We start from the raw sequence: 11,123 nt of genomic DNA on the forward strand, positions 1-11,123 counted from the left end.
TTTTTTTTTTTTTTTTTTTTTTTTTTTTTTTTTTTGTCTTTTGTCTTTTTCCGTGTCCGGCAACGGATCGCAACCCTCAGTGTTGCCCCCGTACCGGACCGGGGACCGGCAACGGGATCGCAACCCTCGGTGTTGCTCCCGCGCCTCGCTCAGACAGTGAGCGGGAACCGGTCTGTATGTGGGATCCGAACCCTCGGGCGGGAGCGCCGCCGCGCTTCCCAAGGGGCGCACTATCCAGTGCGCCACCGGGCCGGCCCCAACAGCTGAGTTTTGAAGAGCTGATGACGTGTTAGCTGAGGAGGGACACAGAGCAATGCCGAGGCTTGGTAAATTTACTGTGCAGCAGCTCACAATCAGCTGAGACTCTTAGATGAAGGGCAAGCTTTCCTTTCCAGAGTTTCCAGTCTATTTTTGTCAGCAAGGAGAGGTGATGTGGTTTATTTTGTAATAATTCCTGTAATCCTATAATGAAATGCATGATCTAAATCTACTAATGAGTTGGTTGAGATGTAGTATTATACTTTTCTGGATATTAGGGGGAATCTTTGAGTTGCTGGAAAAGCCATGGGTATGTTGATATGGTGTGTAGAAGGGATCAGGAATATGCATTTGACAATGTTTTAATAAAACCAGCAACCATCTTAAATATGAAATTTATGAGAGTCTTAAAATGAAATTAGGAAAAATGGCTTTGGTGGTGAGTATGTTTTTCCTGGAGGGGACTATTCTAGAAAGAAGTAGAATGTTAAATTGTGTAGAGCTATCACTAGGTGGCTGCAAAGTAACAGAATTACTCTACCCCCATTTCCCACCCCCTTTGGATTTTAATATAGGACTGGCCCAAGAAGGTAAATATAAACACACACGTAGATACACACATTTATCATACATGTGTGCAACTAGCCCATAAACGAGTACGTCTGACCCCCTCCTCTACTCTAACCATTGAGTCAAATTGGACGAGTTGGTTAGGCGATGAGACCAAACTTCCTTTCACTTCAAAAGTGATGTCATTCTACAAGGCAAGTTGGTGACTTGCCTATCGTCATGTCAGAACATCAATTCTCCATGTATAAGATAAAGAATAGGTCTTTAATCCAAAGCTTCTCCCACCCCACATGCACAGTGGACTTGGTTCCTGATCACCACTGAGACAGCTTTGATTTTAAGTTGCCATCGATAAATAAGAATGGTAACCAGAATAAAATTCAGGCTTGTTTGATTCCAAAGCTGTGTTACTTTCATTACACTAGTAATGAAAGGTTAGATAAAATCTAGTTAGATAAAATCTAATTATAGATTTTCTAAATCTTTATTTTATGTTCTGCAAACTCATATTACTCATACTTTAAATTTTCTTTTAAAACATTATGATATCTGACACAAGAGGATAAATGCTTTACTTGAATCTTTGGGGAAATAATTAAAAAGAAAATTTTGCATTTGCCAAAGTTACACAGAGGTTGTCTGCCTTTGATTTTGGGGGGGGGGGTTGTTTGTTCTCTTTTTGTAAAGAATAGATAGAAATAGCTTCCACCCCTTGAAGACTCTAACTTGGCCTAGTGCAACATTTTAACTAGCCCTTTCACGGTTGATCTTTAAGGATTGACAAAAGGTTTGGTGTTTTCAAAATATTTTTAAAGTTGAGGTGCTAATGTAAAAGTACTTTGAACATGGCATAATCTAGTCTTGCCCAGTCAATGCACAGGCAAACTTTGTTTCCATGTGATGTCAGCTCTGTTCATCTGCCTTCTCAGCTGCCAGTCATCCTTCAGAGCTTTGCCATTATATTCACTCATTCATGTTCCAAAGTACCAAAAGCGTTTCTCACCAGGTATCTGAGCACAGTGGTGACTGTATCATCCACATACAGACAGAGACACTGGGACTATGATGCATTCTTTCGAGCACCCTTAACTTGTGATGTAGTTAACATTTCAGTTGTATTTATAAGCCTCATTACTTATGTTGGTTGTTGATGGAACATCACATTCTTTGAGCTCCACTTGTCTCTGCAGCTATTTAGTGTTTTTCAAAGTATTCTGAGGAGCTCTGTAGTTCCAGCACAGAAGGAAGAGAGGGTTGAGGGTCAAGCTAGAAGAGTAGCTCCCTTTCTATTTGTGTGGCTGAATGATATGTAAAGATATTCATTTCTGGGATTTTCCTTCTTTTACATGTAATTTTCCCTTTCTTTTCCCCCATTCAAGGAAGCACCCAGCCTAGTTTTATTGCTTCCACAGAAATATGTAATTACAGCAGCAAAGCAAAGTTCACCTGTAAAATTTCTTGAATTTTATGTCAAAAGCTTAAGTCTATTGGAGAGCATACAAGGTTTGTAGAGGAGACCAATGGCATAAAAGGAATGTCTGGAAGAAGAGGCTGAATGTCTGGAGGAAGCAGAGGGAGCATGACTATCTCCCCTCAGATGAAAAATAATTGCTTTTTCTTTGCAACCAAACTAATTTGAATAAATCGGAAGACTAGTGGGACCACAAGCATTTGTTTTAAGTAATTTGTGTGATACCAAGAATTTACTGTACTACCGTCATAATCTGGATTGCTTGTTTGATAGCATTGCCTCGTGGCTACGACAATGTTACAAACTCAGGTGTGCCTTAAGAGCTGTCTCGAGATGTACTTCACAGCACTTCACTATTGTTGTCATAATCATTGATTCAAGTCTTTGTTTTTGCTTTTATAAACTCATCCTCTTCAAGTCAATGGTCTTGCTGCTTTACATGCTCAAATTGCCCCTGCCTGGCCATGCCCTTGGGTAGGATCCTTTCTCTACCTCTCTGTCCAGCTCAATAGTACCCCACGAATATCTCTGGAAGAATCACCGCCCCCAGGCAATATGAGTTCTAGGCCCACCTTGCTGTCCTTGGCCCAAGACTTGCCAATTACTATTTACACAGAATCCCATTAGTGATTATTATTACCTGAAAGTGCAAAGCATCATAATCTAGACACTAGAAGTGCATATCATTCAAGATAACTCCTGGATATTACCAGAATAGCACCTGGGGAAGCCAGTATAAGACATTTTATGAAAGAATAGAGGCTTTTAGAATGTATGCCTTGGATATATTCTCATTTTAAAACTTTTATCATTCAATTAATTCAATAAGTGTTTGAGGAGAAGCATTCAGGGAAGGGGAATAACCGGAGCAAAGACCCCAGGTGGAGGCATATCAAGAACAGAAAGGAGGCCAGTTTAGCTAGATTGGAGTCAGAGTAAGAGAAATGTAAGATAAACTTAGGTTAGTAGAGAGCTAGATCATGTAGGGCCTTGGAGGCTGTTGTAAAGACTTTGTTTTGTTTTGTTTGTTTGTTTGTTTATTTTCTTTGAATGAAGTGAGGAGTCATTGGAGGGTATTGAGTTGCAGAGAGATCTGACTTGAGTTTTAAATATCACTGTGGCTTCTGTGCTCAATTGTGACAAAGGTGGGAGCTCTATTACGAATTGCACTAATCTATGCAAGAGATGATGGTAGCTTGGGTTTTCTGCCAAATTAGATATGTGATGTGAGAGAGAAGAGTTACATATGAATTGAAGAGTTTTTTGTTTGTTTTGTTTTTGCTATGGTCTGAATGTTTGTGTCCCCCTAAAATTCATGTGTTGAAACCTAATTCTAAATGTAACGTTATTAGGAAGTGGGGTCTTTGGGAGGTAATTAGGTCATCAGAGTGCTGCCCTCACGAATGGGATTAGTGCCCTTATATGGAGCTGAAGAGACCAGAGTTCTTTCCGTCCACCATGCAAGGACACAGTAAGAAACTGTTAACTAGAAAGTGGCCCCTCTGTTAACTAGAAAGTGGCCCCTCATGAGGCACAGAATCTTCGCCTTGATCTTGGACTTCCCAGTTTCCATGACTGTGAGAAATAAAGTTCTATTGTTTAAAGCCACCCAATTTATGGTATTTTGTTAAAGTGGCTCAAATGTACTAAGACAATTTTCTCTTTACTTTTTATTTTGAAATAAATTCAGATTCACAAGAATTTGTAAATATCATACAGATGCTTCCCATGTACACTTCATCTAGGTTTTCCCAGTGATAACATCTTACATAATTGTAGTACATTATCAAAACCAGGAATTTACACTGGTACAATGCGATTAACTAGACTACAGACCTTTTTCAGATTTCACCAGTTTTTATGTGCACTTGTGTCTGTCTGTGTGAATACCTATGTATTTCTCTTTTTTTTAAGTGATTATAAGTGGTATTGTATTTTTAATTTCTATTTCTAAATGTTCATTGTTAGTATATAGAAATATGATTAATTTTTGTGTGCTGACTTTGTATTCTGCAATCTTGCCAAATTCACTTATTTAGCAGGTTCTAGGTGTTTTTTTTCCTAGATCCTTGGGATTTTCAGCATAAACAATTGTGTCATCTACAAAAAGGGACAGCTTTATTTCTTCTTTCCAATCTGCATGACTTTTCTTATTGCATTGGTTAGGATTTCTAGTACTTTGTTACATAGGAGTGGTCAGAGTAGACGTCATTGCCTTGCTCCTGATTTTAAGGGAAAAACATTCACCCTTTTACCGTTAAGTATGACATTAAGTATGATTTTTGTGGATGCTCTTTATCAGGTTGAGGAAGTTCTCTATTACTAGTTTTCTAAGTGTTTTTATGATTAATGGGTGTTGAATTTTGTGAAATGCTTTTTCTGCATCAATGGACATCATGTTGTTTTTCTTCTTTAGCCTGTTATATGGTGGATTACACTGCTTTTTGAATATTGAGTCAACTTTGAGTTCCTGGACCAAATCACATTTTTTGTACATGTTAATATTTTTATATACTGATGGGTTCAATATACTAATATGTTGTTGAAGGTGTGTGCATTTGTGCTGATGAGAGACATGAGTCTATACTACTTTTGGTATATCTTTGATTTTGCTTTCAGTGTAATGCTGACTTCATAAGATGAATTGAGAAACATTTGCTGCTCTTTTATTTTCTAGAAGTGATTGAGTGGAATTAGTAGTATTTCTTCTTATTCTTCAGTGGAATCATCTGGGCCTGGAGGTTTCATTCTCAGAATTTTTTAAACTATGAATTCATTTTCTTTAAGAATGATAGAACTATTCAAATGATCTATTTCACATTGGGTAGTTTTTAGTAATTTTTGGCTTTACAGGAGTTGGTCCATTTCATCTACACTATCAAATTTATGTGCATAGTATTATTTGTAGTTTTGCCTCATTATGTCTTTTAATGTTTTGAGGGATGTGTAGTGATATCCTCCCATTTCTGAATTTTTTTTTCATTTTCCTTTATTTTTTTCCTTTTTTTTATTGTAACAGTTGATTGTACATACAGAGGTGAATATCAATACCTGTGTGCAATATGTGGACTCAAATCAGGATAATTAGTATATTCAACAATATACAATGTAATTGTTTTTCATGCCCTTTATCAATTCCTCCCTTAGCCCCCCTCTCCCTCCCATTCCCACCTCTGCTAACTTCAGTTCTGTTCTCTCCTTTAGAAAGTTCAACATATTATTATGATTGTTGTACCTTTCTTTCTTTTAAATTTATTTATTTATTAGCACCCACTTACGAGAGAGGACATGTGGTATTTCTCTTTCTGTGCCTGGCTTATTTTGCATAACTTGGTTTTCTCTAAGTTCATCCATGTTGCTGCAAATAGCATACTTTTATTCTTTTTTTAATGGCAGAGTAATAGTCCTTTGTATAAATATACCACATTTATCTTATCCAGCCATCTGATGATGGACATTTAGGTTGGTTTCATCTCTTGGTTATTGTAAATAGAGCTGTGGTAAACATGGGAGTGCAGGTATCCCTTCTACACAATAATTTCCGTTCCTTTGGGTATATACTCAGCAGTATGGAAGTTCTATCTGTAGTTGTTTGAGGAATCTCCATACCATTTTCCAAACTGGCTGCACCAATTTATAGTCCCACCAACTGTGTAGGAGGGTTCCCTTTTCTCTGCAACCATGCCAGCATTTGTTATTCTGTTTTTAATAATAGCCAGCCTAACTGGGGTGAGGTGATACATCAGTGTGGTTGTGATCTGCATTTCCCTGTTGCTGAGTGATGTTCTGCATTTTTCATGTGTCTGTTGGCCATTTGTATATCTTCCTTTGAGAAATGTCTATTCAGTTCCTTTGCCCATTTATTAATCAGGTTATTATTTTTTTTATTGTGAAGTTGTTTGAATTCCTTGTGCATTCTGGATATTAATCCTTTGTCAAATGCATAGTTTGCAAATATTTTCTCCCACTCTGTAGGTTGTCTTTTTGCTCTGTTAATTGTTTCTTTTTCTTTTTAGTTTGATATAATACCATTTGTTTATTTTTCTTTCTGTGGCCTATGCTTTTGATGTCATATGCATAAAGTCTTTTCCCAGTCCTACATCCTGAAGTGGTTCCTCTCTCTATAGATAGATAGATAGATAGATAGATAGATAGATAGATAGATAGATAGATAGAAGTAGTTTTATAGTATCAGGTCTTATATTTAGGTCTTCAATCCATTTAGAGTTGATTTTGGTATATGGCGAGAGGTACAGGTCTAGTTTCATTCTTCTACATATGGATATCCAGTTTTCCCAGCACTATTTATTGAACAAGTAGTCTTTTTCCCCAGTGTAGGTTCTTGGTGACTTTGTCGAAGATCAGTTGGCTGTAAGTTTTTGGGATGGTTTCCGGGTTCTCTATTCTTTTCCATTGGTCTAAGTGACTGTTTTTATGCCAGTGACATGCTGTTTTGGTTACCATAATTTTGTAGTGTAATTTGAAGTCAGAATTTGAAGTCAGGTAGTGTTATGCCCCCAGCCTATTTATTTTGTTGTTTTGTTTTGTTTTCTCAGGATTGCCTTGTCTATTTGGGGTCTTTTGTTGTTCCATATGAATGTTAGGATTGATTTTTCTATTTCTGTGAAGAATGTCATTGGTATTTTGGTGGGAATTGCATTGAATCTGTAGATCATTTTGGGAGTATGGACATTTTCACAATATTGATTCTTCCAATCCAAGAGCATGGAATGTCTTCCATCTTTTGGTGTCCTCTTTAATTTCTTTTAGTAGTGATTTGTAGTTCTCTTTGTAGAGGTCTTTCACCTCCTTGGTTAAATTTATTCTGAGGTATTTTGTTCTTTTGGTAGCTATTGTAAATGGTCTTACTTTCTCGGTTTCTTTTTCTGCTTGTTCATTGTTGGAGTATAAAAACACTACTGATTTTTGCATGTTGATTTTGCATCCTGAAACTTTACTGAAATTGTTTATCAAATGTAGAGTTGTTGTTGTTGTTGTTGTTTAAGGGTCTTTAGGTTTTTCTATATATATGATCATGTCATCTGCGAACAGGGACAATTTAACTTCATCTTTTCCAATCTGGATGCCCTTTATTTCTTTCTCTTATTTCCAATACTATGTTAAATAAGAGTGGTGAGAGTGGGCATCCTTGTCTTGTTCCCATTTATGCCAGTAACATGCAGGATGATATTGGCAGTGGGTTTGTCATATATGGCTCTTATTGTGTTGAAATACTTCACTTCCATACCTAATTTGCTGAAATTCTTTATCATGAAGGGATGTGGAATTTTATCAAATGCTTTTTCTGTGTCTATTGAGATTGTCATATGGTTTTTGTCCTTGATTTTGTTGATGTGATGTATCTCATTTATTGACTCATGTATGTTGAACCAGCCTTGCATCACTGGGATGAATCTCACTTGATTGTGGTATACAATTTTTTGTTATGTTGCTATATTCTGTTTGCTAATATTTTATTGAGGATTTTTGCATCAATGTTCATCAAAGATATTGTCCTATAGTTTTCTTTTTGGTATATCTTTGTCTGCTTTTGGTATCAGGTTGATGCTGGCCTCATAGAATGAGTTTGGGAGAATGGCCCCTGTTTCAATTTTTTGGAATAGTTTGAAGAGAATTGGTATTAATTCCTCTTTAAAGGTGTGGTAGAATTCAGCCATAAAGCCATGGGCTTTTCTTTGTTGGGAGACTGCTGTTTACTGCTTCAGTGTTACTGCTTGTTATTGGTCTGTTCAGGTTTTCTCTTCCTTCTTTATTCAGTCTTCATAGTTTGTATGTCTCCAGCAATTTATCCATTTCCTCCAGGTTTCAAATTTGTTGGCATATAGTTGTTTGTAATAGTCTCTAATGATTATTTGTATTTCTGTGATATCGGTTCTAATGTCTCCTTTTTCATTTCTAATTTTTTTTTTTGTCCTTTTTGAGACCGGCCACACCACGCTCAGCCAGTGAGCGCTGTGAGCAAACCGGTCATCCCTATATAAGATCCAAACCCGCGGCGGGAGCGCTGCTGCGCTCCCAGCACCGCACTCTCCTGAGTGTGCCATGGGCTTGGCCCCTAATTTTTTTTATTTGGATCTTCTCTCTTCTTTTTCTAATTAGCCTAGCTAATGTTTTGTCTATTTTGTTTATCTTCCTCAAAAACTAACTTTTTGTTTCATTGATGTTTTGTATCACTTTTTGTGTCTCTATTTCATGTAGTTCTGCTCTTATCTTAACTATTTCTCCCCATCTACTAATTTTCGGATTATATTGTTCTTGTATTGCGCCCGCACCACGCTCAGCCAGTGAGCGGGAACCGGTCTCCACATGGGATCCGAACCCTTGGCGGGAGAGCCGCCGCACTCCCAAGCGGCGCACTCTCCAGTGCGCCACCGGGCCGGCCCATTGTATTTCTAGTTCTAAGAAGTGTAGCATTTGATTGTTTATTTGAAATATTTGTATTATTTTGATGTAAGCATTTATTGCAGTATACTTCCCTCTTAGAACTGCTTTTGCAGCATTCCATAGGTTTTGGTATGAGGTGTCTTTATTTCCACTAGTTTTGAGAAATTTTTTGATTTCCTGTTTAATTTCTTCTTGGAACCATGGGTCATTCAGGAGCATGTTGTTTAACTTCCATGTGTTTGTATAGTTTCCAGAGTTTCACTTTTCATTGATCTCTAATTTTAATCCTTTGTGGTCTGAGAAGATACTTGAAATAATTTCAATTTTTTATAATTTGTTGAGGCTTGGTTTGTGACCTAACATGTGGTCTATACTGGAGAATGCTCCATAAGCTGATGAGAAAAATGTATATTCTGTAGATCACTTTTTGGATTCCAGATGTAGGACTTCCTTGATGATTTCTTGTAGGGCTGGTCATTTGGTGGTGAACTTTCTTAGTTTTTCATTATCTGGGAACTATGCTATTTCTCCTTCATTTCAGAAGGATAGCCTTGCTGGGTATAGTATTCTTGGCTGGAAATTTTTTTCTTTTAGTATTTCATATATATCACCCCATTCTCTTCTGGACCATAGAGTTTCTATTGAGAAGTCAGCTGTCGGTATGATGCAGACTACTTTATAGGTGATTTGATGCTTTTCTCTTCCTATATATAGGATTCTCTCTTTGTTTATGAGTTTTATCAGTTTGACTACAATGTGCCTCAGAGAGGACTTTTTTGGATAAATCTGTTTGGGGATCTTTGGGACTCCTGAATCTGAAGGTCAGTGTCTCTCTGTATACCTGGGAATTTGTTCATGTCTTATCCCTTTTATTTCTTTGCCAGTCTAACTAAAGATTTATTGATTCTATCAAACTTTTTAAAGAACTCTTTTTGGTTTGATTGATTTTCTCTATTTTTTTGTTTGTTATTATTCAATTTTCTTGGCTACTGCTCTTGTACTTATTTTTTTCCTTATGCTTGCTTTGGATTAATTTTGTTCTTTTTCTGGTTTCTTGAGATGGAAAGTTACTTATTAATTTGAAAAAATTCTTCTTTTCTAATATGATTTAATAAAAATTTCCCTCTAAGTGCTGCTTTAGTTCACAGATTTTTATATGGTGGATTTTCGTTTTCATTTTCATTCAGTTTGGTGTACTATCTTTTTCTCCTTGAGAATTCCTCTTTAACTCATGGAGTATTTACAAGTGTGTACATTAGTTTCCAAATGTTTGAAGATTTTCCTGTTACCTCACTGTTATTGACATCTAGTTTTGTTTTTATGTCCTTTTTCCCCATTATGGTCAGAAAACATACTTTTTATGATTTAAATTATTTTAAATTCACTGTTTGTTTTATGACCTAGGATATTGTCTATGTTGGTGAATGTTCCGTGTGCCCTTGACTATAATGTATATTTTGCTATTGTCAGGAAGAGTGTTTTATAAAACTCAACCAGATCTCATTGGATGATGGAGTCATTCAGTTATTTTACATCCTTGCTGATTTTCTACCATTACTGAGAGAGGGTTTGAAATCCCTAACAAATATCATGGGTTTTTCTATTTCTCCTTTCAGTTGTATCAGTTTCTGCTTAACATAATTTGAAGCTAAGTTGTTCAATGTATACACAATTTAGAGCTGTTTTATGTTCTTAAGGAATTGGCCCTTTTACCATTTAGTCCCATTCTGCCCTTGGTAAATTTCTTTGCTCTACAATTTACTTCATCTGATATTAATATGACAATCCAGTTTTTTGTATGTTTGTTTGTGTTATCATAGTATCTTTTTCTATCCTTTTAACCTATTTATAATCATTATATTCAAAATGAGTTTCTTATAATTAGCATATAGTCATATCAGAATTGTTATTGTTGTTGGCTGGCCATTACTGAAATAAGAAACTTAGACCTTGGTGTTATAACACCACTCTCTTATCAACTCAGCTAACTGGCCAGACTGGATCGCAATTTTTACCCACTCTGTTAATGTGGCTTTAATAGTATATTTATGCCATTTACATTAAAAATAGTTACCAATATGTTAAAACCTAAGTTTACCATTTTATTACATTTTTAAAGCACTTACTGCCTCTGGATTCATCCCAGGAATGCAAGGATGGTTCAACATAATAAAATTAATAAATGTGATACACCACATCAGCAAAATCAAGGGCAAAAACCATATAATTATTTTAGCAGACACAGGAACAAGAATGCCCACTCTCACCACTCCTATTTAACATAGTATTGGCAGTAGTAGCTAGAGCAGTGAGGCAAGAGAGAAAAAAAAGGACATCCAAATTGGAAAAGATAATGTCAAATTGTCTCTGTTTGCAGATGATATGATCCTATATATAGGAAAAAACCTGAAAACTCTAC

Source organism: Galeopterus variegatus, unplaced genomic scaffold, assembly GCF_000696425.1.
Source record: "Galeopterus variegatus unplaced genomic scaffold, G_variegatus-3.0.2 Scaffold8, whole genome shotgun sequence".
NCBI lineage: Eukaryota > Metazoa > Chordata > Mammalia > Dermoptera > Cynocephalidae > Galeopterus > Galeopterus variegatus.